Source organism: Ambystoma mexicanum, chromosome 8 (assembly GCF_040938575.1).
Source record: "Ambystoma mexicanum isolate Mex_15411 chromosome 8, UKY_AmexF1_1, whole genome shotgun sequence".
Lineage (NCBI taxonomy): Eukaryota > Metazoa > Chordata > Amphibia > Caudata > Ambystomatidae > Ambystoma > Ambystoma mexicanum.
The window spans coordinates 1,479,544,299-1,479,571,600 of NC_090929.1; positions in this window are offsets into that span (position 1 = coordinate 1,479,544,299).

Here is a 27,302-nt window from a genome sequence, read left to right on the forward strand (position 1 = left end):
ACCTTGAGGTTATGAGACAACTAGATAACCGAGAGGTGTACGTTAAATTGCAGGGAGATCCCTCCCCCAGTATATCGAGAGAAATTGAAAGTCTGGGGAAAGATGCTTTAGAAAGGGAAATCATCACCCAGAAAGAATTCAACTTTCTTGTCCCTAAGAACACCAGGACTCCTCTTATTTATATGTTACCAAAAATTCACAGGAGTATGTCAGCCCCTCCTGGCAGACCCATTGTTTCCCTTAGTGGGTCCATTTTGGAACCAGTTGGGCAGTATTTAGATTATTTTTTGAAACCACTGGCCAAGAATACTCCGACGTATCTGTCTGACTCTTGTGACGTCATCAGAATTGTAGAGGCTTTTCCATTCAATAGCGACCACGACTTGTTGATAACTTTAGACATTGAGTCGCTCTATTCGAACATTCCCCAGGAGGATTCACTGGGGATTATTAAGAGGTTTCTCCAAACTAGGATTGATACCATCTCAGTTCCGAGTGAATTCTTGGTGGAATTATTGGAAATTGCGCTCACAAAAAATTTCTTCAGATTTAAAAACACCTATTACATGCAAATCAAGGGAACGGCCATGGGTGCATCTTTTGCACCAAATTACGCCACCCTTTATATGTGGGACTTTGAAGAAACCAACATCATGACAGATTCTAATCCTTTTAGATCAGCTTTAAAAATGTACAAGAGGTATATTGATGACATTTTCATCATTTGGGACAGCTCCAAAGGGGACCACAAGGCTTTCTTTAATTGGATTAATAACTTAAATTCCAATTTAAAGTTTACCATTGAAACCAGCAATAAGGAGATCCCATTTCTTGACCTCCTGATCAAAGTTGACCAAAAAGTATTGGCAGTGGATTTGTATAGGAAAGATACAGATAGAAATACTATACTGCACCATAAGAGCTTTCATGCTCAGTCATTGAAATCCAATATTCCATATGGGCAGTTCCTGAGGGCGAGGCGAAATTGTACTAAAGTTGAAGATTTTCTCAAACAAGCCTCGATAATTGAAGACAGATTGTTGGAAAGAGGGTACCCCAAGCGATTGCTCAAACAATCTAAAAAACGTGCAAGATGCCAGCATAGGGACATTTTATTGAAAAAGGACACGAAAGAGAGAAAGCTGGGAGAGGACCAGCTAGTGTGTGCCCTCACGTTCAATACCCAACACAATAAAATTAAGAAGATTATTTCCACGCACTGGCACTTATTACAACTCAATATGCCTGAATTAGCAAAACCCATCTATGCTTTTAAAAAAGGCAGAAACATTAAGAATTGGGTGTCCAAGGCGGACAGAATTTCGGTTCTTGATAGTCAACCTACGATCACTGCCACGTGGGGTATGCCACCGATTAAGGGACATTACCCTTGTGGTAATTGTTCGAACTGCTCTAGTACTATGGCGACTACGGCAGTTAAAATCCATGAAAGAAGTTGGGAACTGAGGCAGCATTCCACCTGCCTTAGTGCTAACGTTATATATGTCATTATATGTCCCTGTAAGAAAGCTTACATAGGGAAGACCTCGAGGGCGGTGAAACTTCGGATTAGCGAGCATAAATCTAAGATTAGAACGGGCCAGTGGAATGCTCCTTTAACGTTACATTTTTTAGAACTTAACCACAAGCCAGAAGATTTGAGATGGTGGGTATTGGAAAAGGTGTTGGGCACTGATGCAGCGAATACTGCTGCACGCTTAGCACAAAAGGAACAATGGTGGATATATCATACCAATAGCTTAAATATCGGGCTTAATCAACAAGAGGAATGGAATTGATTTCCATTCTTTAAAGAGGAAGATATATTGTATCATTTTTTCTGCCCAGTTTACCGTGTTAAGATGATCCGGTTTACAGCTTAATCGGACCTATGTTGGTCCAATAGCTTAAATATTGGGCTTAATCAACAAGAGGAATGGAATTGATTTCCATTCTTTAAAGAGGAAGATATATTTTATCTTTTTCTTTTTTTTTCGTCCCAGTTTACCGTGATAGATGATTCGATCCACAGCCGAATTGGACCTATGTTGGGATATAGGAGACTCTTAGAGTCCTTTTTCTAGCTCTTGTATTCAGGGCCATTTTGGAACAACTACTAAAGGTTTTTAGTCCTTCGTTTGTGTCTTAGATACCGATCCGAAATAAAAGAGGGACCGCCGTTTTGCATTAGATTCGGTTCATCTTTTGCAAATGGCGGATGCAAACATCCTCGGTGACAGACTACGTTTAGGTAAGTTAATGTGCATTGGGCACGCTCTGCCTAGGTAGTCAGACAGTTCTTGTTTAATTAGAGCTGACTGGGTTTTCTTGTATTATCATCGTCAGACCGTCGTTTTAGTAAAGACACGCGGCGAGTCGTGAAGGCTGTGTACCGTTCGTATCTACGTTCAGGACAGTGCTGCTGACTGAAGAGGAGTTTTCCTGAGAAATCAATTTCGTTGTTCTATAGGTAAGCGAGAGGCTTTTTAGGATTCCATGAGCCCCGAGTAGCTTATTTGGCAGCTTTTTTGGCAATGTTTGTAATTTGAGTATTGTCTGTTTTTAGATCTCTACATGAGATGGGACAGAGTTGTAGCTATTAAGAGCTACGCCCTCTAAACCGTGTTAGCCGGTGGTTTTGAGTTTAAGAAGAGAAACGGCATTCACGGTTTATGTTCTTACATCGTGGGCAAATTGACATTGTTAAGAAAGGGGAACGGCACAACAATGGACTGACTTTAGCGCGGAAGACACTCTTCTTGAAAGAAGGTATTGAACATGTGCCCGCCCTGTTTTAGAAAATTGTTCAATGAACGCTTTTCTATTTCCAATATAACAATAATTGTTTCCTATTTCTTTAGGAAGTCTAGTATCAGACCTTGACCAGAGGCTGCTGGAACACAAGCCACTGGGTGAACCTAATGGGGTTTGCAGGTAGGAAGGACTTTGCTAATTTAGAAACTGCAATCTGATGTTGACTGTAGGAGGGCCGTTTGGTGTGACGGGAGTGGGTTGATTCAGCACTAATTAGAAAGTGTAGACTATGAAAAGTATAGGAACGTTTTGTTTCTTTTCAAGTTTTTCTGAATCTTAGAATCTTTTATGAAACTAAGATTGTAGAGGTTCAAAATGAAACCAGACTGATTAGGTCAGTAAAGAGTTTCTGTCATAATTGGTTAGATTTATTCCATTATGTTAACAAAATGGTGGATAAAAGAGATGTCTACCTTGGAGTTAAAGCCATATGGATGCTTTATATTTCGATGTTGTATATAATGTTTTTGAGAGGAAACACTGAGAGAGGGGTGATTATGGTATGCAATTTTAAACAAAATATATTTATCAACTGTATGTTTGTTTGTTTTTAGAAATATCTGTTAAATGTTCATCCAATCCTGATGAAGACACACACAATCTGTCAAGTCGAAACTATTTATCAACTGGGAAGCGTTTTCGTAAAGAAGAACGATTTGTTAAGGCACCAATAGTCGATATATTTTTCTGGAGTGAACTATGATTAATAATTTTGTTATTTGCGTTTTTTTTTAATTATTATGTTCATAATGAAAAGAAATGTACCAATGAAATAAATGACACCTCCTATGGCACTTTAGTACATGTATATAACTTTTAGATGTGCAAATAATTTGAATGAATGTTTTTGAATGTCTGAGTAGCAAAATGTTTTTTACAATGAACTAAATGTTTTCTAATATTGTGTTTTATATAATTCTAAATAAAATGAAAATGATAATTTGATTTATGCATCCACTTGCCCTCCTTCTATAGTGTTTCCTCACCTCCTGGTACCATTTTCTGTATATTATTATACGTTTCTACCTCAAGGTACCAGTGATTGTTGAGGTTCCCACTTTTTTTGGGTTTTGTTTATTAAGTGGCAAAGACAACCATGGCATGTGTAGAGCATCACAAAATGTGCATCTGATGGGATGTGCCTATTCCACTTGACATTGACATGCAACCACCAGATGAGGATGATGTGGATGGGGCTGAGTATGGGTGAAATGCTCCGGCAGGACATGCAAGAGGCGATGTCAAGGAGGCACACGATGTGCGTCAGCATCTGAATCAGGAATTTCATCAGGTACAAAGGTGAAATTACATGGATGGAGATGGGTATTGTTGCCCTGGTGCATGTTTTGAGGCCCACAAAGGACCCTGTCCACAATAAATGACACATACACAATGATGGAGACAACGCCCGGTTTTCAACTTCAGAACAGTTTATTGTGAACAGAATGTGAAAAAAATGTGCATGACCCCAACTTTGCTAACGCCCCTTCCCTCCTCCCCCCACAACACCCCCGAAAACACCCTCTCCCCCTCTCCCCCACAACACCCCCAAAAACACCCTCTCCCCCCTCCCCCCACAGCCCCCCCAAAAACACCCTCTCCCCCCCACAACAACCCCAAAAACACCCTCTCCCCCCTCCCCCCACAACACCGCCATGTGAGCCTTTTAGTGTCTACGTGTCCTGCTCCACATGTGCCACCTAGTCCTTGCTGGACCTAAGCCACTGTTAATTCTGTTAGGGAACTCGTGTAAATATGAGTAAGCTGTAGAACTAAATAAAGTGAAAGCTTTACAACAGCTCACCTTGGCAATTGATGACTCCAACTGGAAAGACAAAGCAGCTGTGAAAATTTCCCAGAGACAGCCCTGGCCACTCAACCCAGGGTAAAGTAACCCAGGAGAGCGGACAGGACTCCCAGGGAAACCCTCAATGGGAAGAAAACCCTGGACGAATCCCAGCTCGTGCAGATCAGGATACGATGTAAGATGGACGTCTACGGCAGGAACCCCCGGGAATCACACCAGACACTTTGTCTGCAGGAATGAGAGGTGAAGAGATAGGAATCAGGTTAGAGGAGGGTCTGTAGAATGGAAAAGAAAAGAGCTTCAAAGAGATCTCTCTCACCCGAATAGGACTAATGGAAAGTTCGGGTCTGGAATCTGACTGCAAAGGACAGCTTCGGGGAAGCCTGGAAGGATAATAGGAAATGGGAGCCTGGCCAGTCTGAAAGGGAATCCTAGAGAAAGGGTACTTACTCAGATGTGGGTCTGGCCAGAATAGAAGACAAACAAGATGGGTTGGCGAAGCCGGTTGAAAAAGAAACCAGCGAATGCAGAGCAGAGGATCTGATGAGAGAAAGCAACAGGGTAAGTAGGAACCGCTAATGGTAGAGAGAAATGTGTGCATGCAGAGGAAGGATACAGCAACGAACTCACGGAGCGTCAAAGACAGCAGCGACGCGAAGCACTGGTCGCTTCGGTTCCGGATAAAGGATCACGTGACCGGTCGGCCGCACGTCAAGAGAGCGTGCAACTACTAGACCGCTGCCAGCGGGTCGGAAAGATGCGCTAGCTTCCATCTTGGAGATGCTTGGAATCAGGGCGCCGCACAAGCGGGTCCGTGCCCATAACGACCACTTGCCGCGATGTGTAACAGTATGCCCTCTCCTCCGGGAGGGCGCCCCTGGTTTGCCCGGATGAAGCAGGAAATAACGTCGCACAAGTCGTTGTGCATGAACCCCAGAAGCTGGCTCCCACGTTCTTTCTGCCGGAGAATAACCTTTCCAGTCAATTAGAAACTGCAATCGACCACGATGATATCGTGAGTCACAAATTGCAGCTACTTCAAATTCAGGACCACTGTCAGTGAGAATCGGAGGAGGTAGGGAATCATGATTGCGATGAAAACGATCCCGCACCACTGGCTTAATCTGAGACAGATGGAAAACCGGGTGAATCCGAGACCAGGAAGCAGGTAAGGCAAGTCGGACAGCAGTTGCCCCAATTTTGGAGAGAACCAGAAAAGGACCGAAATATCTGGGAGATAGCTTAGATGGGACCAAATGACGAGGAAGAAATCTGGAAGCAAGCCAGACCGAATCCCCGATGGTCAGTTCCTTAAATTCTCTACGATGACGATCAGCATACTTCTTTGCTCGATCCTGAGCTTTCTGTAACGACTGCTTGGCCAGTCTCTGCCCCTCATGGATATCTGCAATCAGAGAATCCACCCCCGGACAGTTGGAATTGGAGGGAGAAACACTCGGAGCAAAGGAAGGGTGATATCTTAAGTACAGAAGAAAGGAGTGGATTGGAGAGCAGAATGCAAAGAATTGTTGTATGCAAATTCTGCTAAAGGAAGCAGTTCCACCCAATTATCTTGAGCTGCAGAAATAAAGCACCGTAGGTATCCCTCGAGGGTTTGGTTCAAACGCTCAGTTTGCCCGTTCGTCTGCGGATGATACTCAGAAGAGAGGGCACGTTTGATCCCCAGAATGCGACAGATCTGCTGCCAAAAGAGGGAGGTATACTGAGGACCTCTGTCCGACACTATGGTATCCGGTAGACCATGGCGAGAAAATACTTCAGAGAGAAAAATGTTGGCCATGGAAGGAGCATTTGGTAATCTTCGCAGAGGGGTAAAGTGTGCTAATTTGGTGAAATAATCGATAGTTACCATGATAGTAGTCATATTCGATGATGGTGGTAAGTCAGAAATGAAATCAGTGGAAATGATTTGCCAAGGTCGGTCTGGTATGGGCATTCTAGCTAATAACCCTAATGGTGGTGAACGAGGGGTCTTAGCAAGAGCACAGATGTTACAGGCGGCTACATAATCCCGGACATCCGATCTCATGGAAGGCCACCAGAAATGCCGTTGGATAAGTTCCAATGTGGGAAGTACGCCCCTATGTCCTGCAGCTCGTGAGTCATGGCAAATTTTTAACACCTCCAGTTGTAAAGAAGGAACGGGAATCAACACTTGAGTACCATGAAAGTAGTATTCCTTTTCCTTGGCGAGAAGATAAGTAGATGCCAGGTCTTCACAAAGAGTTTTATTAAGAGTGGTGGCTGTTTGTACCTCTTGCAGGAAGTCAGTGAGTACAGCAATAAATCGAGCATTGGGAAACATCTTTTCTGGGCTAAACGATGAAGTTGGAGAATCTTTACGGGATAAAGCATCTGCTCTTAGATTCTGTCTGCCAGGCCAGTAAACAAATTCTATCCGAAAGGGTAAGAAGAAATAAGCCCAACGTGCTTGTCTGCTATTAGTGGTATAAGCATTTTGGAGAACCTTGAGATTTTGGTGATCAGTACGCACCAAGACAGGAAAGGGAGAACCCAACAGCAAATGCCTCCATTCCTCAAAGGCGCGTTTGATAGCCATCAGTTCCTTCTCGAGTACTGAATAATTGATCTCAGCACGATTAAATGTCTTGGATAAGTATGCCACCGGTCTTTCTTCACCATGTTCTGATGCCTGTAACAACACAGCTCCCAACGCATTCTGAGAAGCGTCTGTCTCAACAATGAATTGTTTGGATTGGTCAGGGTTGATCAAAACTGTGGAGGAGGTAAACATTTTCTTCAAACTGTCAAAGGCCTCTTGAGCTGAATCATTCCAGACAAATGACACCCCTTTCTTGAGAAGACGAGTCAAGGGGAGTATGATTTCTGAGAAGGAAGGAATAAATTTACGATAGAAATTGGCGAACCCCAAAAACCTCTGTATGTCCTTTATTCCCGTAGGAACAGGCCAATCCACAACTGCGGAAATCTTTTTGGGGTCCATGGAGATGCCCAGGGAAGAAAGGACAAATCCTAGGTAGGTAACTTGTTTCTGATGGAATTCACACTTGGAAGCTTTGCAATAGAGATGGTTGGACTGCAGGCGTTCTAATACAATGTTAACATGATGGATATGTTCCTCTTGGTTGTTGGAGTAAACCAGGATATCATCGAGATAGATGATGGCAAATCGGAACAATATGTCGGCAAATAGATGATCCATGAACCTCTGAAATATCGCAGGCGCATTAACTAAGCCAAATGGCATCACATGATATTCATAATGTCCAAAAGGAGTCCGAAAAGCGGTCTTCCATTCGTCTCCTGGAGCAATACGAATGAGATGGTAAGCACAACGAAGGTCCAACTTGGTATACCAAGAAGCCCCTCGAACAGCTTCCACAATATCCGTGATGAGAGGCATGGGATATTTGTCAGTTGTGGTTATCTTGTTGAGTCCTCGATAATCTATACAGGGACGGAGCTCATCAGAGTCTTTTTTGGGAATAAAGAATAATGAAGCTCCTGCAGGTGACACTGACTCAGAAATTAGACCATTCCGTAAATGAGTTTGAAGGTATTCCTTTAATGCCGCCTTTTCCTTTTGCGACAGGACGTACATGCGGCCAAAGGGAATGGGCTGGTCGGGAAGCAGGTTTATGTGACAGTCATCTCTTCGATGAGGAGGGAGATTAGGAAATTTGGGGTTTTCAAACACTGATCGGTAATGCTTATGACAGTCAGGAATCTCCAGTTGGCTGATGGAAGATACCGTCGGTTTGAGAGTTTCATCTGCAGGTATGCGAATCCCCACAGATTCTTGAAAAAGACAATGACGGACGCAATATTCTGACCCTAGAAAAAGAGTTCCCGCGGTCCAGTTTATGAAGGGATTATGCAATCTCAGCCAAGGGAGCCCCAGGATAATTGGATAATGGGCAGTTCTGATTACGTCAAAAACCAGGGTTTCTTTATGGCTAGATATTTTACAAGTGAGCGGAATGGTTTGGTCCTTAATGGGGCCTGAACTCAGAGGGGTACCGTCTACTCCTTGAATAGGAGTAACTAACGTCTTTGGTACCTGAGAGATACCGTGTGATCTTGCCCACTCCACATCCACAAAATTCCCGGCTGCACCGCAGTCTATTAAGGCCGGAATACCAGGGATGACATTTTCTGGTAGCAGGATGGAAAGAGAAACTACCACCATGGCCTGGTTGTTTAGAGAGTTGTCAAGAGACATACTGGTCTGATACGGGGAAGAATGATACTGGGCACTTACCGGTCTTCCCTCAACGGTAAGGCTTTGAAGTTTCCCGATTTGGGACTAAGAGAGCGACGAGGAGGAACTAAGTGACAGTCTTTCAAAACATGATTGGAGGATCCACAGTACATACATAATTTCAAAGATCTTCTCCTATCTCTTTCAGTGGCTGAGATTGGTCCTCGAATGGTCCCAACTTGCATGGGTTCTTCAGTAGAAGACGGAGATTTCTGAGGGGTTGTGGAAAAATCCCACTGTGAACGTGTACCTTTTCCTTTTTTCCTTTCGCATGTCCTTTCATGCATTCGGTAATCAATCTGCATGGTTAATGTGATCATATCTGCTAGATTAGCGGGACGAGGGACTTTTGAGACCTCGTCCTTTAATTCATCTGTGAGACCTCTCCGAAAAAGAGTAAGAAGACCTTCATCTGGCCAGCCTAGTTCAGAGGACAGTTGTTTAAATTGAGTGATATACCAAAGTAATTCCTTGTTTCCTTGCTTTAAATCGAGAAGCCTCTCTTGAGTAGCAACCGAAATCTCCTTTCTTCCAAACATGGATTTGAGACTATTAGTGAAAGCGGAGTAAGAATCGAGTATAACATTGTTGGAGGTCACTAAAGGAGTCGCCCAGGCTAACGCAGGACCAGAGAGGTGGGAAATGACATAGCCGACCTTATCTTTATCTGTAGGGAAGAAGCGAGGTTTAAATGTGAATTGAACGGTACAACTGTCAAGGAATTCTTTTAGTCTATAGGGATCACCGTCATACCTAATGGAATGTAAGGACGACGGGGGAGTGTCTGAAAAAGCTCTGGCCATGTGATGTCGTAACTGAGCATTGTCCTGTTTCAAGGATTGTACCTCTAATGACATGGCCTGCATGGCCATCATTAGCTGCTGCATTTGTTGTTCCATTTGAAATCCCGATTGCCAATATTCCTTTTTCGGGCGTCGCTTACTGTTAATTCTGTTAGGGAACTCGTGTAAATATGAGTAAGCTGTAGAACTAAATAAAGTGAAAGCTTTACAACAGCTCACCTTGGCAATTGATGACTCCAACTGGAAAGACAAAGCAGCTGTGAAAATTTCCCAGAGACAGCCCTGGCCACTCAACCCAGGGTAAAGTAACCCAGGAGAGCGGACAGGACTCCCAGGGAAACCCTCAATGGGAAGAAAACCCTGGACGAATCCCAGCTCATGCAGATCAGGATACGATGTAAGATGGACGTCTACGGCAGGAACCCCCGGGAATCACACCGGACACTTTGTCTGCAGGAATGAGAGGTGAAGAGATAGGAATCAAGTTAGAGGAGGGTCTGTGGAATGGAAAAGAAAAGAGCTTCAAAGAGATCTCTCTCACCCGAATAGGACTAATGGAAAGTTCGGGTCTGGAATCTGACTGCAAAGGACAGCTTCGGGGAAGCCTGGAAGGATAATAGGAAATGAGAGCCTGGCCAGTCTCAAAGGGAATCCTAGAGAAAGGGTACTTACTCAGATGTGGGTCTGGCCAGAATAGAAGACAAACAAGATGGGTTGGCGAAGCCGGTTGAAAAAGAAACCAGCGAATGCAGAGCAGAGGATCTGATGAGAGAAAGCAACAGGGTAAGTAGGAACCGCTAATGGTAGAGAGAAATGTGTGCATGCAGAGGAAGGATACAGCAATGAACTCACGGAGCGTCAAAGACAGCAGCGACGCGAAGCACTGGTCGCTTCGGTTCCGGATAAAGGATCACGTGACCGGTCGGCCGCACGTCAAGAGAGCGTGCAACTACTAGACCGCTGCCAGCGGGTCGGAAAGATGCGCTAGCTTCCATCTTGGAGATGCTTGGAATCAGGGCGCCGCACAAGCGGGTCCGTGCCCATAACGACCACTTGCCGAGATGTGTAACAGCCACAGGGCCTCTTCCACCATTGGGTGGTTGTGACGTGGGGTGCCTCAGGTTGCGCAGAGAGCGGCGCAGGGGGCTTGTCTGCTGGGAACTCGAGGAGTCCCTCCGTGCTCATTTCACCTATGATGGGGCACACTGGCGTGGGTTCAGCAATAACAGCAGCCGTGCCCTCAGGCTGTGTGGAACTGGTGCTCCTGCTGCCTTTGGGCCTCTGCTCTTTGTTTAACCTGAACCTGTATCGTCCACTGCATATATGCCTACCAATCTGTAACTAAGAGCCCTCCTGGCACCTGTTGTAATCCTAAGTTTTCTTATCCTCTGTAACAGCGCCTCGATGCCTTATGGGCTGCAAGCGCGCTTAACAAATGCAAAATAAATAAAAATAAAATAAATAAATCTGCTGATGGACACTCCTCCCAGTTCCCCTAGAGGTGGTGGCGGTGTCACCTTTCTCATTCATCCTGGCCTTTTTGGCTGCTGGGGGGGTACGTGTTGCAGTGCATGTGCCTTCAGTGTCTGTCGGTGATCCTGTAGAGGACAAAAATAGGGTATATCATTGTTAATGGTTCTAGGTCCCTTATGCAGAATGTTCACTTCATGCTGCTCTATGCATTGGGGCCTCTTTATCATTGATTCTAGTAATGGGGATGTCGGGTTGGTCATGCATGGATGGGTCTCTTGCACGTGCATATGGTGATGCATGCATGTATGCGTGTGGCTGGATCAATGGCCTGGTCATGGACACATATTTGGGGGACCCCTCACCCTTCACTGTGCATTGTTTGATGTATACACTCACCTCCATCGGATGAAATGGCCACACCATGCTCCATATCTCTGACTCCCTCTATGGATTTGACTCCAATTGTGGAGGCACATATCTCCTCCCACTCCTTCAGCCAGCTTCAAAGGGGAATCTGCGCCACCTCCTGTGGCCATTGCCAGGTTACGGCTGGCCGTTAGTATGTTCCACACACGGACCCGGAGGTCGTCCCACCTCTTGCGGCAGTCCTTGATACTGCGGGTGGTAGTGCCCATCGCACTGACTTTGCGGGCAACTTCGGCCCAGAGGGCCTTTTTCTTAATGATGGCCTCCCGCCGCATATCATTGGCGAAGACAACTTCTGCATTAGCTGCAAGTGTCCCGGTCAACATTATCAGCTCCTCACTTGACAATGTTTCTTCCCGCTGACGATCTGAAGCTTTTATTAGGGCCTTGGGCATCTTCGGGCTTTCCTGGATGATTTCTTGTCGAAGTTCTCCGGAAAGAGGTCCTGGATGCAGAGGATGGCAATGGATTGTGTTTTTAAAGATGGCTGCCGTGCTCTTTCCCGTTCCTGTGCGATGATGCTATTTCCGGTTCCGCTTTTTTACGATGACCGCTAATAACGGTGACCGCTATTTGCATGTAGCGTGGGGGCGGAGGTGCTATCAGCACTTTGGTCGAAGCCGGTAAGGGGCATTTTGGGGACTTTTGCAGCATGGCGGTATGGACATTTACGGCATGGCGCTATGCTCGTGTCCGCGAACTCGTAATGGGACGCTATTAGCGGCCTCTTGCGAGGGCGGTCACGCTAATAGCGCTATGCCGTAAAATTCCGATTTTTACCGGACAACGTGTAATGAGGCCCAAGTGTAGCAAAACGATTAGTGCCAATGAGAATAATAGATAGGTCATTGAAATATGAGTATTGGGCAGCGATTGATGGTGCCAGAACATATTTGTTGTTTTAAAAACATTAAAAGTGGTAATTTACGTTAAAATAAAAGGTTTATTTAATTATCAGGTAAGTATTGACAGTCAACTGAGACTTGTCATTATGGAGGACACTCCTCTTATGCACTTATGCAGGACACTGCCAAAACATGTGCCCAAGCTCAAACAGTATAGTGCAGAATGGGTAAGCAGAATGGGTAAAGGGCACAGTAGATAAAATGTTTATGCCATGGCCACAAGGGGGATCATTGTCAAGAGCGGTACTGCAACACATGACCACATACTTGCACGCCGCGTACACAGTGAAGAACTTAAAGAAAATATTAGCAATTTTAGAACTTTGGAAGATGTACCAAAAGGAAAGGGAAGACCCGCCACCTGAGGAGTTGATGCTGAATCATCATAAGGGTGACGGCGTTGAGCCCTCAGCTCCCCTTACCTTGCCTGAAGCAAAGAGTGTTACTATGGAAGAGACAGGAGTATATCCTTTAAAGGAATTCAAAGCAGCGACGGTATTGGTATACTAATCTGATATATGAACCCTCTACCCCCGCTTATAGTAGTGACGATAGTCCAGAAGAGAATAAAAGAAAAGAAGATACAATTCATACAAGACAAGGAAGAAAGAAGCGAACGGTCGAATTTCTCGACAGATATAGACTAAGAAATCAAGAGATGGAAAGGAGAAAAAGATAAGGCTGACGAGTAAGCACTCATACAAAATTAATGGATGATAGGACAGATATTACTCAAAATAGATGGGAAAGGTATTGAGGAAGTTTGGCAATAGAATAGTCTTAGAATAGGAGGTGTCACTGTTGTAGGAGGAAATCATTTAACTGGGACAGGAATGAGCTTTTACCTGCAATAGGACAGCTCACAGGGTAACTTGATGTGTTCAGTGCTATCTGTGCTATCTGCGGCACCAGACCCCCAAGAGGAACCAAGGGTCGATGTGACGATTGGAGGCAAATTCTTTTCTTTTCTTGTAGACACTGGAGCAACTCGTTTGTGAATACGAGAGAGAAAATATCCAATGTCAGGTATTGCCATGAATGCTCAAGGGTTCTCTGGAGCTACGAGCTGAGCTCTTCTTATTGATAAATTACCTGTCTCCATAGGAGAATGTAATATATCTGTTCCTTTGTTATATTCATGACCAACACCAGTTAAGATTTTAGGAAGAGATTTAATGACAAAACTTTACATGACAATTTCATTTACTGATCAAGGAATAGTGTGCTCCACTCATGGGATACACTATTTAAATGTGGGAGAGTTCATACTGGCTTTTACAGGGCAAGTGGTTATGTGAGGCATTCCAGTAGATCCAGAAATGTTTCTATATGTAGTAAGCATTTTGTTGACATGGCTACCTTGCCTGGTAGGGAAGATTGTAAGGATACCAAATTAGTTTATATTTAGACTAGAATTACCTGTGGATGAGGAAGGTGGATAGATTATTCCTATAGAGTTGGAAGCAGCTATCGTTTGAAGAGAGATGACAATGCTTGAAGAGATAAACGATGAGGGTAGACCATGGAGAACAGTAATAGCTCTTGAGTAGGGATACAGATTGACTGACATAACCAATGACAATATGTTTAGGAAAGACCGAAGCGATGATGAAGTGGTGTTCTTCATGAGCGGGCGCGACTGGGTAATTTTAATTATCGAAACTGTGTGAGACATGTTGGTTAAAATCACGGGTGATCTGAAATAACACAAGAAATCAGAGAATTCAAAATGTATTGTACAAAAGACTGCGTATCCAGAATGAAAAAGGATATAATACAGTTCTCACAGGCTACACCTCTTACAGTTCCAGGAACTCCAGGAAAGTTTAGTGACTATAGAAGTAACTATAGGGGTCAAAGAACCTACAGGAACTGGGGAAGGCAACAAAGAGGCAATAACTGTAATAGATGCCCACAGAGGGGCGGGGTCACCAATAATCCATTTTTTTCAGGCCAAGCGCCCCCACAGCAACAACAAAGGCAGGCATCTACCTCGGTCTCTTTCTTAGAGCAGTGCTCAACACCCAACAATTGGGACCAAGAGGAAAGGAGAACACGGATTAATCACCCTTGCTAGTAAATCTATCGAATTATGTCCCTAACCTGACTGGAAAGATTGTTCTTAACAAAGGACCACAGCCACATATGATACATTTAAAATTCATATAAAGGTAGAGGACCTTTTACACAAAATACATTTTTGACAATATTTTCACAACAAAATATATGATGTACCTAGCAATGAAAGCGGGCTACGGAATCGGTCACAGTTTGATCCACCAGTGTCTAGTTATACACCAGAGGCCATGGTATACGCTAAGAAAGTTTGGCATGACATTCAAGTCCTTGAACAACAGAAGATCACTACCACATTTCACAATTTCAGCAATGAGGAGAAAAAAGCAGTCAAGAGTCTAGCTACCAACAACAATATCCTGATACGTAAAGAAGACAAAGGAGGAGCAGTAGTGTTACAAGAGAGATCTGCTTATATTCGCGAGTGCAATAGACAACATGGTGACCATTTATTCTACGCACGGATCACAGAAGAGTCGACCAAAAGATTGGCAGTTTTGATTTCCAACAAACTTGACAAAGCCCAACAGAGAAAGTAGATCTGCAAGCAAGAATATGAATTCCTCTTAGTTCAGAAACATACCACACCCAATTTCTACACACTCCCAAACATCCACAAGTCTTTGATCAACCCACTCGGATGACCAATAGTTTCAGGGAAAGGCTCCTTGCTTGAGCCACTCTCCAAATACTCAGACAACCACTTGAAACCATACGTGGCCACAATGTTTTCTTACTTTCAAGACACCACTGAGGTGATCAACCTTGTGGAAAATCTAAAGTTTGATCCGAACACAAAATTGCTGGACAGCCTGGACATTGTGTCCTTGTATACTTGCATTCCGCAGAAAGACACACTTGATGTCCTCGAAGAAGTTCTCTTTTCCAAAAGATCTACAGGTGCAACCCCGAACAGCTTCATACTGTGGTGCACCGAAATGGCACTCACAGAGAATTATTTTAGTTTCGACCAGGTACTGTACCACCAAATCCATGGCACTGCCATGGGGTCTCCCACTGCTCCCACGGCAGCCAATTTATATGTTGAGTGTGTTGAAAAGCAACACATTTACCGCCCAACCAATCCATATTTGGATCAGATTGCACTGTGGCGGAGGTTCATTGACGATATTTTGATCATCTGGGAAGGTTCAGTAAGTACATTTGTGGAATTTACCAAATGGATAAAACAACATTATCCATTCCTCAAATTCACATCCACACATAGTAAAACAGACATCAATTTCTTGGATATCATTATTTTGGGTAGATCTCAAAGAACAAATTCTGAAAGTAAGTCCTTATCAAAAAACCCATGGACAGAAAGGCTCTACTGAGTTTTGACAGCTGCCACCCACGCCATTTTTAAGGCTCAAAAGAAACAGTGCCTGGGTGTTCGATTACAGCGCACACACAAGGCCACTTCTGTACAGAGAACCATACTTTCCTATCAGAAGCTAGACTATTGAGGAGCAAACTACTGGAGAAAAGTTACCCCAAGAAAATAGTTAAGTGAGCCATGAAGAAATCTGCTCACAACAATCGAGAAGCTCTCTTAGAGTTCAAAACTAGAAAGAAAACCAACAATGAGATCATTTTTTGAGCACTTTCAATTCTCGCTCCAACAAGATTACCAAAATCATCAAAAGACATTGGCACATACTTGAAAGCGGCGAGTGCCCGTTAACAGTACCATTATGTGCATACAAAAGGGCACCTAATCTCAAAGAATTGCTGTCCAAAAACATCTCACTGAAAACCAATCCGCAGAAAACCATCACTGAACAATGGAGTTTATCCACATTAACACTACATTCACCCTGTTGCCAGTGTGTCAACTGCAGGTTTTCCAGCTGCACAGTGGAAGTCGGCCTAGGACTGGAAAGACCATGGACACAAACTCGTTTGACCAATTGCAACTCCACGAATGCTATGTACGCTATTTGGTGCCCATGTACCGAACGGAAGGTTAAACAACAAATCAGTGAGCACTGCAGCTGTATTAAAAATAGGGTCCTTACTGCCCCTCTGGTTAACCATTTTGTCATAATGGAACACGATAGTGACTCGCTCAAATGGACTGTTCGATGGCAGCTGGCGAAATCACAGAACAAAGAAACCGACTCCAGTAAATTGTTTTATAGAGGACAATGGCTTATTTTTCTGACAAATGCATCAGAACTAAGCCATAATGAGCAAATTGTTTGGCACAGCTTTTGAGATGGCGCGGCCACTGGAGTATCACTTCGATACAGTGACAGGTCAAAATATTGAAACAAAACCCACTGAGACACAGCATCCTTTTTTGCTCCAATCAAGGATGACCTCCTAGATCAGGGGAGGTGACTCGTCCCCAGCCCGTATTATACCACAGGAGAGTCTACCTATGTTAAGAACAGGAACTTGATCCTCCACCAGCAAAATATCAGACACTACCTGAGTAGGTCGTTCAGTTTGCCTTTCAAATTTTTTTTTATGACTTACCGTGAATTTTTTTAACTCCAGGGAGGCGTGTTACGTAGGAACAGGATTTCGGTGACCTCCGACAGTGCCAGAGGAGTGCTGTGGTGTGCTTGCGGACCGCACTACTGGCAGCAGCAACTAAGGCAAGTTTCGGAGTCTGAAAGGACACCAGCGGACTAGTGTTCTGCACTTCGGGAGCTCTCACATGTGACTTGTGTCACGCCAGGTGCCCTAAGGATGACAGTATTTTTTCTCACTCTATGCGAGAAAGAACCACAGCCAGCCCCGAACAGATGACGCCCACAGATAGCTGTCAGGAAACGAGTGATGTTGACCCCAGTATGTGAAAAGGGGTTATTATATTCAAGGTACACTCAAGCCCGCCCTCCAGGCTTCCACTCTTTATGGGCAGTTGGGTACTCATGGTATTCCCTCTTTTTGTTCGTAGGCATTGTTTCCAACTGGTAACTAAGTATGACGCAAATCATTAAGGAACGAGGATGCGGCAGCGCTCCACCGCCTGGTCCTCTGCTGGTACTGTTTGACCCCTTAATCCACTTTGACCCAGCCCAGCGTTATGGCCCGGGATTTCAGGATATGAAGAGGTATATCAAGTGGTCCCGGGTATGCACAGTTGTTTACTAGGCACCAGCACTATCCCCTAGACTTATCGGATAGTATAGCCCTCAGCACCCACACTTGACCTCAGTCTAAGGAGAGGTGCCTATAGCGAATTCAAGTGTTTAGAGTAGATCTCTGAGTGTCAAGAGCTTCCTCCGGATGGAACGTATGAACAAGCCATGAGTACCTTAGCCCAACCACCATGTTGTTTTGCAAACGTTGAAGCACCTTACCTCAATGCTCAGATCTTGTAGTTTGGGGTACTGGTTAGAAACGCAGTGTTGATAGGTAACACACATGCATGCCATTTTATCAAACAGTACTTTGAATGCTGTTTTCATGTTTTCTTTTCTTCAGAGATTTTGTCTTCACTGAAGACTCCTGAACAGCAACGTGCAAAAGGGAACAGAATGCACCTTTTGACAGGGTAAGCCTTGCATGGGGAAAATTATAGTACCTCCAAGGTGTAGTAGCGTAAATTATAAGCCAATTGCTGATAGCTGCTTCCTTTGTCTCCCCCCTCTTCCCTTCAGGTTTGGACATTCATCCCCTACACAATCTTTGTTTCAATACCTCTGCCTCCTAGTGACATAGGAAGGAGTTGTAGTTCGGAAACTGACAATAATTGCAGATGGTTCCCCTGAAGAATTCCATGGCGGTAATCGCTCTCTCATGGTTTTTGGACGAAACATGTTGGATTAGAGCACACTGTAAAGAGAACAGTGTCGTAATACAAACATATTTAGTTGTCCTTAGCCCCTTAAGCAGAAAAGGGGTAGCCATAGTCTGGGAACCTTGTTAGCCACAGCGGACTCTCCTCAAATGAGAATCCACTAAGTTCTGCCAACCATTACCTTTTTTTGCACCTTGTCTGTTTTGCACATTTCTTTGTTTGCACATTATCATTGTACTCTAGAGTTGTGTATTTGCACCACTGTTGTCTTTTAGATTTGTATAGGAAGGGTGTATTGTTTTTAAGAGCATTTCACTGTTTACACGAGGGATTGTTTACATAGAGAAAATCTATTTTACGAAAACATTTTTCAGGGTGTTTTTTATGTCAGTCTTAAAATATGTCATTTTAATTGCATTTTATGATCCTCTTTTTTAACATTTCTAATAAAATAGTATTTGTGTGATTCATTTGTGAATCAGTACCTATTTGGTGCATGGACTGATCTGTCCAGACTCACAAAAGAGGGAGTTGAGAGACATTAGGGTTCTCTAGTAGTAGATTACCCTGTGATTTGAGTAGGGCCAAATCCTAGTGTCTATAAATCAGCCTGCACGGTCTCTCCTGGTCTAGTCTGTTCTTCATGAGCATTACATACTGCATAAGGATAAGAAAAAAGGAAGTCCCACAAAAAATGGCGATAATGCAGCAACGACCACAGGCCCCTTTAACATAGGTTTATTGAAGCGGATAGGGAGGTTAAAATAAAGCTTAAGCCAGGAGCAATTTTACCCTTAGCAAAACAGTACCCCATGTCTCGAGAAGCTGATAAAGGTATATTCCAGACTATTTTAGCACTAATGAATCAGAGGATTCTGGTGCCATCAGAGTCATTGTGTAATAGTGCGGTGTGGGGGTTGTGGTGATTCATCCAGGATTTGAAACCTCTTAACCAGATGATAGACGCTGAGTTTCCTTTAGTTCCTAATCCTGTGACAATATTATGTAGTATACCAGTAGAAGCTCAGTATGTTATGATGATCAATTTGAAGAATTCGTTTTTCAATATCCCGTTGCACAAAGACTCACAAGACTTGACTTCCTTTACGTTTTGTCAAAAAAGACAAAACATACTTGTTTGCCTCAAGGGTACTCTGAGTCCTCATTGGTCTTTAACAGAGTTCTGCAGATGGATCTAAGCAATATCTAGCTCAAAAGTATGATGATACAGTATGTAGATGACCTATTGATTTGCAGTAAAACAGAGGATCAGTGTAGACAGGACTCTATCCAACTAATGACTATTTTAGCAGGTAAAGGATATAAGGTGCACAAGGAGAAAAACAGTATTGTCAGGAAGAGGTGTTATACTTAGGTCAGTTAATTCTGCATGAAGGAAAGAAAGTGACACCTGAGAGAGCTGAGGCAATCATGAAAACACCAAAACCGAACACAATGAGACAGATGCAACAGTCTCTGGGTTTGTGCAATTACGTTAGATCCTGGGTGTTTGATTACAGTGCACACACAAGCCACTTCTGCAATCATTAAACAAAGCACAAGTTGGTAAAACAAAACTAGAATGGACCGAAGAAATGGAGGAAGGATTTGAGGAGTTGAAATGGGCAATTTGCACCACTCCAGTTTTAGGGATTCACAACTATGGCGAGGAATTGTATTAATTTTCACACAGGAATGGGTCAGTAATGACAGCAGTGCTTACCCAAAGAACCACATTAGGGTACAAACCGTTAGCATATTAGAGTGGGAATTTATGATCCAGTTATGAGAGGATACTTCTCTTGTGAACTATCTTTAGCAGCTGCCGCATTTGCAATTGAGAAGTCCACAAGTATTGTCATGGGCTGTTCTATGACTCTTCACATAGAGGATGCTCTATTTGCCATTCTAGAGAAACCCAAGGGCACACTGACATCCCAAAGAGCTCCAGCCTATGAGGTAATGATTTCAAACCCAACAATTAAAATTGTAAGATGTAAAATAGTGAACCCAGCCACATTCGTAGCTGAGCCAGTAGAAGAAGGTGATCATGTGTAGGACTGTGCCAATTATGTGAAATTTCATGATGATATAGCCCGCGTGAAAGAGAATACTGGGGCAGAAGGGGAGAATCTTTTTATTGATGGCTCTTCAAAAATTTGGCAAACTATTGGAGAAAGGCAATCAGGCGCTGCAGTAGTAAGACACATATTAAATTGAGTATTTGAGGCAGTGATGAGTGCATGGCTACCGTCTAATTTTTCAGCACAAACAGCAGAATTAGTAGCGCGTATTGTCACGCTTCAAAAACATGAAGCACAGGAAGTGACGGTGTACAGTGACTCCGCCTAGGTGAAGTCAACTGTACACGCAGGGTTGTCACATTGGAAAAGGAGGGGCTATCTCCACGTGGACAGCTCTCCAGTGCAAGATGCGTCCTAATTGGACAGGCTCATTAAGGCACTACAACTCCCAGTAGCCATAGTGGTTGAAAAATGAGCAGCGGATACTAAAAACACAGACTTTATCTCTTGAGGGAATGAAGCTGCAGAATTAAAAGCCAAAATGGTTGCATATTCTTCAGAAATTTCTAGCTTTGATACTGAAAATATTAAAGAAAAGTCAGCTACAACCTGGTTAGTACAGGAGGGGTTTAATATGCTGTGAATAACCCAATTAATAGTGATTCAGGGAAGTGCATCACAGGAAGAGCAACAACTGTGGAAATTAAGGCGGTGTTCTTTATCCCCCATGAAAGCTTTATGGCGGCATGACAGCACTGGTAAGCCAGTGATGCCAGTAACTCTGTTGAAAGTCACGCTTGAACAGCTGCATTACTCCGCGCATGTGACTAGACAAAGTCTTGCTGCCAAAATCGCAGAAGACCGGTTCATTCCTAGATTTCTGGAACACATTGCACTGTTTGTGGTGAATTTCATCGTGTGTCAAAGGTTTAATGCTGGGCATACACTGAGAATGATTAGAGGAGTAATCCATTTCAGCATTAACAATTTGCTGCAGACATGTAATGGATATAGGTATCTATTAGTGGTGGTATGCCCCTTCCCCAGAAGGATCAAGGCACGTCCATGTGCACACCCTGATGCCACTTGGGCAGCACATTTTTTTGTACGCAAAGATTTCCTGAGGTGGGGTATCTGTGAAGTACTAAGATTTGATAATGGGCCACATTTTGTCAATTAACTATTTGAACAAATAGTGCTTTTGTTAAGTATAAAGCACAAGTTATCTTCTGCGTATCACCTGCAAGTGAACAGGATATGTGAGAGACTCAACAACCTCCTCAAAGAGGATCACCAAGATTAAATTGACTTTGAAAAAAGGATGGTTGTATTGCCTGAATCTGGCCATGTATGCCATTCAGAATCAGCCAGTTTCAGACCACCGCCTCACCCTGCACGAGTTAGTAACAGGGGGCCGAATGAGAATGCCCCTTACAGTGTAGCCAAAACTCTAGGTGATGAGATGCACGATTATTTGATATGTATGACTATCAGTATTTCTTTCATTTCAAATCAAGTCAAGCATCAGGGGGACGGTCTAGGAAAATGGAAATGAAAATAATTCTGTGACCAATCCAAGTGAACTATTGCCACCACCTAAGTTATATGTTGAGGACCTGATCCTGATCAAAACTAACACCTGGAAGTGGCATGAGCATTGCTTTAATGGCCCATTCCTTGTTGAGGAAGTTTCCCCTTCAGCTGTTCAGGTTCAGGGAAGACAACCTTGGTTGCATCTGAATGATGTGAAGATTTATGAAGATGAGACCCTCCCTCCCACCATTGCTGATCCAGGAGCTAGACAAGGAGAATAATTTCTGTGTCTGCAGACCCGATCGATGACTAAGAAGAAGGAGGATAAAACAATGGGGGTCATTACAAGGTTGGCGGTAGGGGTTTAAACCCCTACCGCCACATTACGAAGTCTGCCCCGTGAGCAGACCAGGGTGCTAACAATGGGCCTGTTGTTAGCACCCTCTCCATTCCCATTGAGCCCTATTGGGGCTCGAATGGGAATGGGGAGGTACCGGGTCTAGGTTCCTTAAATGAGGAATTACCGGGTCCTCCAAGGTTGGAATGGCCCAGTAACTCCTAATTTAAGGAACCCGGTACCCAGTAAGGGGGTAGCCATGCCGCTAACAGTCATTAACACATACTTTATTTGGACTGGAATTCAATAGACACTCCTTGTATATTTTAGCAGGGAGTGCAAGGACTTGCAGAAAAATTCCAGAGTTTGAAGTTAACTTTTAGAAATATATTGAAGTAGTGAATAATGTATCAGAATTAAGCGTAAACGTCAGTTCTTGATCAGAAATTGAAAGAGAGATCAATATCCAGATTCATTTCATGGAGAATATTTGTTTTAAGTGATAAAAAAAAACATGATACCTGCCAATAGTGACGTTCATTGGCTTGTGGTTGCTGTCTTTGTGCTCTTACTTCAATCTTACCCTGCTCTTTTTTTTACAGGAGCCTAAAATGGTTCAATGATTGTATTAAAAATGTTTAATGAAGAAGCCAACACAATTACAGAGAGAGTGTGAGTTCAACAAGTAGTGGGATGGCACGAAAAATGGTTGTCCAGATTTCTATACATAATATATATTTGCATGAATGTTCTTGCTATCTTTTTGCTCCTTATTTTTGACAGTCCCTTTTATCTTAATGTTTCTACTGAAGAAAGAGCTCCCATGATTCTCCCCAATATGAGTACGAATTATGACAATTTCCTTGATCTCTATTGGAGACATAAAAGAGACATGGAGGAGGATAATGAAGGGATAAATACCTATCTAAAAAGTTCAGCGCACCTGGGGAATGACATGTGGTACCAACACATGAAAAAGGTGGGGGAAAGAGCATCTGATGAGAGTTGCTATGTCTGCTCTTTCATCCCCTATGCCATGAATACATTAAGGACTTCATTTAGTAGGAGGTATCAGCATATGCTGTAAAATGCCTCAGCCACCTTGCAGCGTGCCAATACAACAGTGTGTGTTCCAAAGAAGATACCCGTTGAGACAACCCTACCAAATGTATCCCCGAAGTGATGACAACCTAAGGGAGGAACTCAGTGAAGGAATATGAGAAAGAGCAAAGAAGAGAAGCTAGTGACATAACCAAACGTGTGCACAACGTCCTAAGATATTGTCTGAAGAGAATGTGTACACCATAAAGAAATGACTTGAGTGAACTCTCAAATGTAAAAGAAGAAGATTACACGTACATGAAGTGCTGTAGAAAATCAACTGTTCAATAAATGTACATATGCTGAAACACAATGTACACCAAGTCATTATCAAAGCTGGCTATATGTAGTGAATAGAACGCAAGCAAAGCCGCCATTATATAGAAGTTGGACATCGGTATCATGAATTTAGTTAGCCAGGACTCATGAAGCAGGAAGATAAAGCTGTGTCACAGCAATAATAAGCAATATCGTGGAACTGCAAGACAAGGCTGTCTGGCCTGGAGTCGAGACTGAAGCAGCCATGGTCAGCTATCTATTCTAGAAAGGAACGAACATACAGGGGATGAATCATCCCTTGTTAAGGTGCAAAGAAGGAACACCAAGAGTGCCAATTTAATTCATTTAGAGCATTTAAAAATTTCAAAATGGACCAAATCATGGTCTCTTGTCACGTGAGGCAAGGATGAAAATATAGTTCAAACTTGAGTCCCAGAACACAATAGTGAGTGCTCTCACTCCCATCTATTCTAAAGACAAGGATACTTTGCAAGTCCAAGTACAAAGACAATCTTCATGGCAGAAGGCATGGGCGATGAGAGATGCTGGGCTAATTGGGTGGGGAGGTAGCTTCATGCCCTATCTCTTTGCACCTGGGTCTGGGTGTATGAGCTGCTAAGTGAACCGAATAGTCACAAGCGTGCCAACCAATTATATTTGTCCATATAACGAAGGACCTTATAGTTTGAAGACCAATGAGAAACTGTGTATCTAATGTTTCTGAAGATGACATGTTTTAGAGGTAGGCATATGTTGTCCACCTGATAGTGGAAAGTCAATCAGAATCCTAGTCCCTATAGAAAGATATACTTAGATGTTCCCCTTAGCCAATCTTGACCCTTGATAGGTTTTTCATTATTGCCACATAGTATGACACCACCTCTGATGTATTTTTGGTATAAAGTCTATGGGCCTCATTACGAGTTTGGAGGTAGCCATGCCCTTAATATGGCCATGGCTACCCCCAAACTCGGGTCCGGGTTCCCTGAATAGGGAACTACCAGGCCATTCCGACCTTGGAGGGCCCGGTATTTCCCCATTCAGGGAACCCAGACCCGATCCATCCCCATTCCCATTTCAGCCCCCATAGGGCTCAATGGGAATGGGGAGCATGCTTACAATGGGCCCGTTAGCCCGTTGTTAGCATGCGGGGCCGCTCGCGGGACCCGCGAAGGGCGTCTGGTAAAACCAGGCGTCCTGAGTGGGTCCCGCGAGCGGACCTTGTAATAGGGTGGTAAGGGGTTAACGGCTCCGGCACCTTTACCGGTGCTGTTAACCCCTTACCGCCCTCCTCATAATGAGACCCTATGTATTGTGAAAAGATTGCTGAGAGACTGAGGGTTTGATGCTCATTGTAAACTCCTGTTTTAGATAATTGTTAATAAAACAGTTCTTTGCCATCTTCCTGAGTTGTTTCATTTATTTGGACTCGGTATTAATCTGTGTGATCCCATCCATTACATATACATTTTCCTAAAGGGCCCTAAAGTCATTATAACCCGAGACAAATGCCTGGGCCAGAGTAGGGCTTGAGACTTAGTTGAGCCCAGTCTCAGTGACACAAACAAAATATGGAGAGTGTTCCTGTAGTAATTCAAAACATGCATATGCATGTGCATACAGTGTGAGTGCATTTAATAAAAACCATTTAACCTGATACTGTGACCAAGCAGGGCTAGCTGTGGGAGGTGCAGCTTGACTAATCCAGCTGTGCAGCATAGAAAGCATAGACGTGTTCAATGGGGCCAGTTGAATCATGGTATCACGTGAAATTGCTGTATGAGGCTCAGTAACAGCAAGTACCCAGGGACTGTCTGATGCCCGGATGGGCACAGATGGGCTGGACTTTGATGCAATTTGAGTGCCCAACTGGCACTTCCGCTGTGCCTGTCGATTGCACTTCCTGTGTGGCGCAACAGTTATTGGACACATGATATCGGCAGGAGCCAATCTGACATCCTGTGTTAGTAGAGAGAGTAAACAGCTTCCATGAACAGTGTGCATGTCTGAAATTAAAAGCTCAGTGCCCACTGGGAACGAGACCCTGAAGCATCAGGCAGGCCAGACACCCTCCTCCCAACTGGAAAGTAAAAACACTAATATAAAATATCAAGGGCAACATAAAAAAATAAAATGTATGCTGAATGCAAACGTTATGGAATATGCAGCGTCCAATCACACGCCTTAGTCACAGGCAAGCACGAGACTATGAAAAGAAATGTATTTATTTTTATTGTATTGGGCATTTGTAAAATAAATAGATAAATACATTTTTAAATAAATAAATAAATAAATAAAGTGCTTATACATCAAGAAATTGTGTTTCAGAGGAAAGGGAAGGGGAACAAGTGAAACAGTAAGTCAATGGAATATGATGATGGTGATGAATAAAATACAAAAACGGTCCTACTAGGCCATATGAACATTCTGTGCATGCACGTGCAGAGAGAGAGAAGGGAAAGGGGTAAGTGCCAGGCAGTGACCTCTTGATGGAAGAGGGGTCACAAGCCAATACAATAAGTGCAGGGCCTGTGAGACAACACAAGCCATTGGTGACCAGAGGCAAGCATCGGGAGAGGGCCGATGCTGCGGGCGATCGGGCAGAAGGCCAGTAACCAGGAGGACATATAAAGGCCCAGGCCACCATTCACAGCGACTGTGGGGTTTAGCAAGGGAGGGAGAGAGGGAAGGAGGAGGAGAAGAGGTGCTGGCAGAACTTGAGAAGATCCGGCTCAAGACGAAGAAAAAGGGTGAGGCTTTTCCAGATGATGGAGCCAGCTGAACAAAGTTAACGCCGCCAGCTCTCTGCTCATGGAAGCACTTGACAAGTAGAGAGTTGGAGCCGATGGATCGCAGTAATCTGGAAGGAGAGTATTTGGCGAGAGCCAGTTGCTGATACCATGGTCCGCGGCCAGAGACATCCTTATTGATGATGCATAATCTGTGCGCTCAATAAGGGTCTAGTGTAAATGCTGGAGTCGAATACCAATGCTCTGCATTAGTTACATAGTCATAGGAACTGCTGCATTTGTCTCACAGTTGTGGGTTTTGCTGTCCTGCGTATTGCTTCTACCCTTTCTGGTGTAAATCGTCTGCCATCTTGGGAAATCAGTTGTCCAATGTAAAACACTTCTGTCTGGCAAAATTGTAATTTGTCTTTGTCTGCCTAGTACCCTTTTTTCTGCTAGTACTGTCAACATGTGTACTGAGTCATTTCGACACTGTTCCCTGTCTTGATGCAAATCAATATGTCATCTACGTACTGTATAACTGTGCTCTCCATCTGTATGTTGCCTAAGTGCATTTGAAGTACCCTGTTGAATATGGAAGGTGATTCACAGTGCCCTTGAGGAAGTCTTGTATGTTTCCACTTCTTATCTCTATATAGAACTGAAGTTAAGTCCCGTAAAAATCTGGGTGTAATGGTATAGAGAAGTATGAATTCTTCAAATATATGAACATGAAGTAATGGCTTCTGTGGGAATGCTACACAAGAATGTCACTGGGTTCGGAATTAAAGGAAATTCTGCTTCTGCAATGTGATTAAGAGGGCGCAAGTCCTGTAAAAAATGCCATGACCCCCCTGTCGCCTTTTGACAGGGTACACAGCCGTGCTGCATGGTGATTCTGATGGCACTTGGTTAGGCCATTTTGTTCGATTTCTATGTCACAACATGGGGCTCTTCCGAAAATCCTACAAAAA